The following is a 7452-nucleotide window of genomic DNA, read 5'->3' as shown; positions in this document are numbered from 1 at the left end:
GTAGTATGTAGATTTACAAAAAATCATGCTCATATATAAGAATCCCATGTTGCTGCATGCTCTCCCACATATTGCAAAAATTTGTGAACTTCTTGTTCCTGATGTACTATTTACCTTGCATGCTCCTCTACCTTCAAAGGAGACAGGGTGGGAATATTACAAAAAGAAAAACACATAAAAATGAAAGTCATACAGGCTGTAGAGGCAAAATGAAAGATTGTAGGGGACAGAATGGAAAAGGCAAGGAGAGATGGGCAAGGAAGAGAAAATAGAATAAAGGGGAAATGATAGAGTAAGATTTGCTAAGTGGTTTGCTGGCATGCAGTACATACTGCAGAAAACAATCATCTATAGTTATAAAAATATGCCTAATGTAAAAAAACATAACAATAATACATATAAAAGAATAATATCCTTTTTCTCACAGCTAGCAGCTTTCACTGATGATTCTGCCTGCATTTCCATTTCCGGAGAAAAATGAATTCTTCTTACATAACGGTTTTCATTATCATCACAAGGTTATTTCTCTGTGTGTGGGTCAGATACATTCATTTCCTAATTTTAGGGGACAAATTCATTTACATTCAGCACCATTAGAAATATAGAAGTGAGTTTAGTGGCAATAAGATGCCATAAAGCTCTGATAGTTCCTTTTCAGTCAATAAACAGTCTTTTACATAAACCATTCAAAATATAGATTTAAAATGGAAAAATACACTTTTCAGTATAAGGCTACGCTGTAAAAGCCATTTGGTTAATGCATAAATACCCAATCACGCCTATAAAGGTGTACATAATATAAATAAATAGATTTAACTTAATCAAGCCTCTTCCTACACTTCATACAGTACTACCTTTCTTTCAGTGCATGCAGATGCCACTTGGCCCTGTTTCACAACAGTTCCAGGTACTTTAAATAAAAACTTACATTTTGTTTTACGGACATCATGAGTAAAAGCAATTTGAGGTGCTCAGGGAAGAATATATTCTTTTAAATGATGACTGAAGTACCTTTTATCATTTTTTTAACTACAGTGACACTGCAGCATCCTCCACCCACAAGAATGATGTTAGGAGAAGCAGATTACAAGGCTGTGGTTAAGCACACAAACTAAGCTTCAGATGATACAGTCTGCTTTTGACTTTCAGACAATCCTGAGCTGCAGGGTTCAAACACCAGACACTAGAAGAACCATATAATAATATTGATCAGACTTTCTTGTGTGGAATACAAAATAACATTCTTTAGTGAGCAAACTTAAACTGAGACTGTATTCCAAAGCAAATGTTAAGGTGAGTTCAGCAGCACACAAATGCCTTTTCTTACTTAGTCTCTTGTGCCTGATTCCTCACAACCCACACAGCCCCTTAGTACCTGACCTCTGCCTTGAAATATAGCACAACGGGTGCGGCGAGGGTGTTGAACTACACGGGTCTCAACTCTGTAAGACCATGGAACACAGAGGGCACAAGCAAGCAGCCTTGGTTTGTGCCGGCGCATGGTCCTTCGTATACGCTGTCCATGAACTGCTGTTTGCACCTCTGCCCGTCCAGCTGCCTCCACCAAGCGTACCAGACCTTCTCTTTGTTTTGCTACCCGCAATTCTGCCTGAAGGAAGACATAGTGAATCTGTTGCACATGCATCTCCAAAGCACAGAGAGCCCGGCGATGGCCCTCCACAGCCATCAGCCTTTTACGAGCTTCTACCAGTTCTGACCATGGAGGGCGTGAGGATACTGGGAGCTTTTGTTCCTGAGCTGAAGCTTTTCTTGGGGAAGCTGGAGTAGATGGAGACTTTAGGGGTGAATGTGCTGGTGATGATTTTTGAGATGATTCTGGAGATGGTTTCCATGAGGGAGACAGTGGGGGGGCAGATTTCAAAGAAACATGTAGGGGACTGGATGGTAAGGATGCATGAGACACAGGGACTTTCTGAGCACTGGAATTCTTGAGTGCTGGTGGCCTAAATGAAAAGGTATTTGGAACATATATGCATTTAAGAGGAGATGATGGAGGAGAAGCATTATTTATTTTCATGCATGGTGTCAAAGAAGGCCTTGCTTTAGGGGTGGTTTTGGGTGCTTGGGATGTGTCACTGGTCTGAGCATTGACCCCATGAGAAGTGTGAGGTTTAGATAAGGAGGTGGAAGGTGAGGTAGGAGGAGTGAGGTAAGAATTTGCACTAACAGGGAATGTGTAGGGTGCTGAACATGACTTATTAAGAATATTTTTAGGAGCAGATGTTTTGCTTTTTGTAGCTGGGTCTGGATTTGAGGATGTACATGGCTCAGAGCAACCCTTTAAAATAATTTCCTGAGGAGCAGAAGCTGATCTCCTCGGTGAAGTACATGGTACATTTGACCGTTTTCTAGAAAAGAGTCGAGGAACATGACTAGGTTTCCAAAAGGAAGTACCTTGGTTAAGAGACACAGGTGTGTCCTCTGTATCCTGTCTCTGTGGTGTTTTTGAAGACCGTGGATTGGTAAAGACTTTCTGTAAATTCCACAAAGCACCGCCCTGGGTTAGGGGCATTGGGGAGCAGATTTGTGTACAGCTAGAGAATGAGATTGTTAGAGTAGAATGTGGAAGACTTGAATATGTACACTCTGGCAGAGTATCCCCTTCACAAGCTCCAGAGAGCTGTTGTACAAATGTCACTGGAGTGAAGTTATCTGTATCTTACGGAGGAAGTATCTGTTATATGTTCCAGTGCCAGAATGGACATCAGTAGATATTCTCTAATACTTTGTACCCGGACAGGCAGGTGGAAAGATGATGTTATAGTTCCAAGGGGATGATGCAATGCTTTCTTGCTGTAGGATTTAAAGGAGACATTTTATAGAATAGTCATCAGTTATATCATTCATCCTTATCTCAAAATATGAAATGATGCAAAGAAATGTTTTGAAAGCATTTTACCTGCTTACAGTGTCATTATATCAGAGCTGCAGAGAGATGCTTTCTCTTCTGAATCTGAAAGCTGTAATTAGGGAGTGGGAGTTTCTCTTCATTCTCCCGCAGGAAATGGTCACGGCACTGACTGACAGGCTGAACTCTGCAGTATAGCAGGGAAAACCCCTCCCATGTTCCTGCCTGTGTCTCTCTCCGTTCCCAGCCTGCACATAGCTGTCTTATGCTGCTGCCGGATCTTTCTTTTCTGAGCTGTGGATTACTTACAAAGGTAAAAAGACATATCTTTTTTTTTTAACCATATCATTCTAAACAGCTTTATTTTTCCCCACTAAATATTTCTATATCAAATCTCAGCAATAATAGACTTTAGAATATTCTGCTATTGATGCAATCTGTGTATCAAATACAGCATGAGGGCTACCTCCAGATACATGTTTTTCAATAGAAATTTCACATTTGAATATTTGTCCATCTAGATGTCAGCAAGCATATTGTAACAGCAGCCAATGGGCAATGCTAGATCTCTTTATATTTTTCAAATGCTACATATTAGCTTGTGTTTTTCTGCAAACAGCTACTGCACTTTCTAATGTTTCTGAATTATGATTTATCGTTATGTTTCAGGACCACCGCCACACATGTGCATTTCTCCTGTCTTCTCACATACCAGAAGGTGTCTCTCCTGCTGTCAGCAACAAACTTAAAAGGGTGGTTCGCCTTTCAATTAACTTTTAGCATACCTCCCAACTGTCCCTTTTTCAGAGGGACAGTCCCTCTTTTGACAGCTCAACCCGCAGTCCCTCATTTGTACTGGAAAGTCCCTCTTTTCTCTGCACCGAACAGCCAGAAAAAGAAACAAAGTTTCTCACTTAATTGGCTTTTAGCAGAGAGCCCAGAATAGTTAACAGGTGCAAATAAGATACTTTGTAACAATTTTGAGACACAAAAACACAGTTTAGGTAAGGAGAAATATTTTCAAACTTTCATAACCTGCCAAATTTTGTAAAACGAACATGGTAATTAGGAGGTGTGGCCACAGAAAGGGGTGGGGTCAAAAAATTTGCTGCGCTACGTGCGGAAAAAATTTTTTTGTCCCTCTTTTTACTTCCAAAATGTTGGGAGGTATGCTTTTAGTATGTTATAGAATGGCCATTTCTACGCAACTTTTCAATTCGTCTTAATTATTTATTTTTTATAGTTTTATTTTTAATCATTTGCCTTTTTCTTGACTCTTTCCTGATTTCAAATGGGGGTCACTGACCCCATATGAAAATAAATGCTCTGTAAAGCTAAACATTTATTGTTGCTGCTACTTTTTATTACTCATATTTCTATTCAGGTGATCAACTGTTCATATTCCTGCCTCTTATTCAAATCAGTGTATGGTTGCTAGGGTAAAATGGACCGTAGTGACTAAATTGCTGAAACTGCAAACTGGTGAGCTGCTGAATGCAAAGCTAAATAACTCAAAAACCACTAATAATAAAAAATGAAAACCAACTGCAAATTTTATCGGAATATCACTCTCTGCATCATACTAAAAGTTAACACAAAGGCGAACAACCCTTTTAAAGCTAGCGTCACACTGGGCCCAGATGCAGGCACACGTGGTGGATGAACCCTAAGAGTTTTTATTTCACCAAAATCCGCAGAGTGTGTCTGCAGGCAAGGTAAGAGGAAAATTGTAGTGTAGGGCTGATTCTTGCCCTGTGCTTTTCTACAGGCTGAATTTCAACCCCTTATGGCCCTAACTATCTACACCCTTGTAAGCAGCCATAGTAACTTGTAGTCAGCAGATCCCCCTTATATCAGCAATTGTAGAAAATATTTACCTTTTTTTATTCATATTTTTTTAGACATGGCAAGTAATGGATCAGAGTCAGAAAGTATTTATTCTGAATAATCAATGTCAATTGACGAAAACCTACTGGTGAGTATATAAAATACGGTTATATAAATATTATTATTGTTACTGTATTGGTGAGGGGCAGGGGCCAGGATTGGCACATAGTGTTCTGTGCTTTATTTAGATGTACTAGTTAGGGAGAAGCATGATGTGCATATTGCAGGGCTTAGGACCTACTCTAAAGCAGGCCATACAGATGGGGCTTGCCTGCATCTCTTGACCTTGCGCTCTGCTCATTGCAATAGATTTTCACTCTGTCACGAAGAGCAGTTTTTTAGGGTGCAAGTGCTTGTTAGAGGAGCACAAATGTTCCAGCTCTTGCACTGCTTAGCACTCTAGCACTTGTGAACTCAAGATCATTAAATGACCCCTTCTATTCAACAAGATTTTTTTTTTTTAGAAAACTGGTGGTGTGCTGAATTCTTATTTGGACAATCTCTACTTATTTTTGTTATTTATCCTTTATACCTGGCACCCTCAGCTTATTCAAGACTAACAGGGGTCTGCTGTCAGTTTATTCTTATGCATGTGAAAAACACAACTTTTATAAAAAGCCTTTAGCTTGAGCATTTGTCACACATACTATACTTATAGTACAATAAAAAATAAAGAATATAGAAAATGGTGGTCATTCAAAATCAACTTGGACTAGTGTGCGCGCAGAGGAAGAAAAACAAAACTAGATAGAATTAGAAAAGTCAGCAACCCTCTCTCCCAAATTCCTTTTGTATTTTCTACATTTACTTTTTCCTCCCTTTCAGTGTCTTCCATTCTACCAAACTACTTCTAATCCCATATCCTTCCTCTTCATTTGGGACTCATCTTTTAACAATTTTTATCTTCCCCATTATCATCTTCACTTTTCCTTCTGTGAACTTGCTGTGCCTGCAATCACAAGAGCCTCTGGTTTTGCACTCAAAAAACAGATTTCTGGGAATTGGATTGGCTGGAGGGAGGATTAAAGTTCCCCCACTGGCCAAACAGATTCCCAGCTCGCACAAAATGAAAATCCACCCATGCATTCTATACAGATTGCTAAATTTTAATACAATAAAAAAATGTTTAAAAAATGATTCTAATGCATATATTTTAAACTTAATATTCAACAAATATTTTTTGCAGTATGACAAATTGGTTACTACAAACAATCCTTAAAGGAGAAGGAAAGGTTAAAATGAATTAAACTTTATCAGAAAGGTCTATAGGAATACACTAGTAAAGCCTCAAAATAATGCTGCTCAGAGTTCTCTGTCAAAGAAACAAGTGTACATGGGCTTCTTATCAGACTTCCTGTTTTCCGCTTAAACCTCCAGGGCTTGGGCATGCTCAGTTTGCTCCTCTCTCCCTCCTTGATGTAATCTGAGCTCAGAGCGAGCGGGTAGAGACTCGGGCAGAAAGTGATGTCACAGCAAGCTAATATGGCAGCTGCTATCCTAAACAAACAGAGACAGTCTAAAGCTGTTTACTCAGGTATGGAAAAGCATTTTAAAGAATAAAATGGCTTTCTATCTTACACTGTTGTGGCTAATCTATTGGCAATAAACTGCCTTGGTAGCTTCCCTTCTCCTTTAAGAAAAAGAGGTGATGGACAAAGAGAAACAGTCATTAATATGATTGACATAATAAATTCCTAAAGTCAAAAATAGGATTCACTGATGCAGGATTCCACATTCCTTTTCTATTGTCTGCTCATCTTCTTAAAGTAGGGTGGGGGTATTAAAATTGGAGTTGGAATAATACATTTTTGATTGGGGGGGTGAGATAAAGAGATATCTGCATTGATTTGTTTAAGAAAGACAGAGAAATATAAAAGATTTTTCAATTTTGGAATACATTTTGTTTGGCAACTATAAGAATATAAATAGGCCATAAGAGTTGCAGATATATAGACCAATGGTAACAGATAAAATCTTGTGTACAAATACAGTACTGACTGCATTAAATGACGCAGTGGGAAGAGGCATGTAAACCCCCCCCCCCACCAGAAGACAGCTTCAGATAACTGAACTGGAGAAAATGTAAGGCCGTGCAGCAAGGCCAACTTGCTTTTCTACACAGGAAGGCACATTTATTAAAGGTTGAATTTTCAAATTATTAAATTCGACCAAACTCGATTCAAGTTTTTTCTCTGAAAAAAACTTGAATTTCAGGAAGCCTACAAACATCTCCAAATTGGTCACTGGACCTCTCCCATTGACTTATACATAAATTCGGCAGGTTTTAGGTGGTAAATAGTCAAATTTGATTTCTTAAAGAGATAAATCTCTAAAATCGAATTCAAATTTTAAACAGTCGATTAACATGGTAAATTGTATGCTTCCATTAATAAAATTGACCTATGAAGCAAGAGGGCTCCCCGATAAATTTGAAAAGATTTGGGGTCAGTGGATGAATGAGTTTCCTTTGTCAACAGATTGAAGTAAAGTGAAAGCTTTAAAGGTATTCGGATTGTGTACTGATATGTGTCCACTGTTTGTAATGGTTCAGAATGATAAACTATATGATCATTATATGTGATTGTAATGTTACACTGATTTGATGTATTGCCAAGTGTTAAATAAAACTTTAAAAAAAAAATCTACGGTAATTTGAATTTTAAAGAAAAAAACTGGAATAAAGTTCAGATATTTCT

At 38.4% G+C, this 7452-nt stretch overlaps 1 long non-coding RNA gene across 1 annotated transcript; it reads left to right on the top strand.

The window, feature by feature from the left end:
• The first annotated feature begins 4414 nt into the window (after positions 1-4414).
• LOC121400574 lies at positions 4415-6171 on the top strand. Its single transcript, XR_005965826.1, has 3 exons — positions 4415-4584; positions 4771-4844; positions 6134-6171. It is a non-coding gene; the product is annotated as an uncharacterized LOC121400574 (long non-coding RNA).
• Positions 6172-7452: the final 1281 nt, after the last annotated feature.

Source organism: Xenopus laevis, chromosome 2S (genome assembly GCF_017654675.1).
Source record: "Xenopus laevis strain J_2021 chromosome 2S, Xenopus_laevis_v10.1, whole genome shotgun sequence".
Classification (NCBI taxonomy): Eukaryota; Metazoa; Chordata; class Amphibia; order Anura; family Pipidae; genus Xenopus; species Xenopus laevis.
Note: the sequence above shows the minus strand (reverse complement) of the source record. Positions and strands in the feature narration are given on the sequence as shown.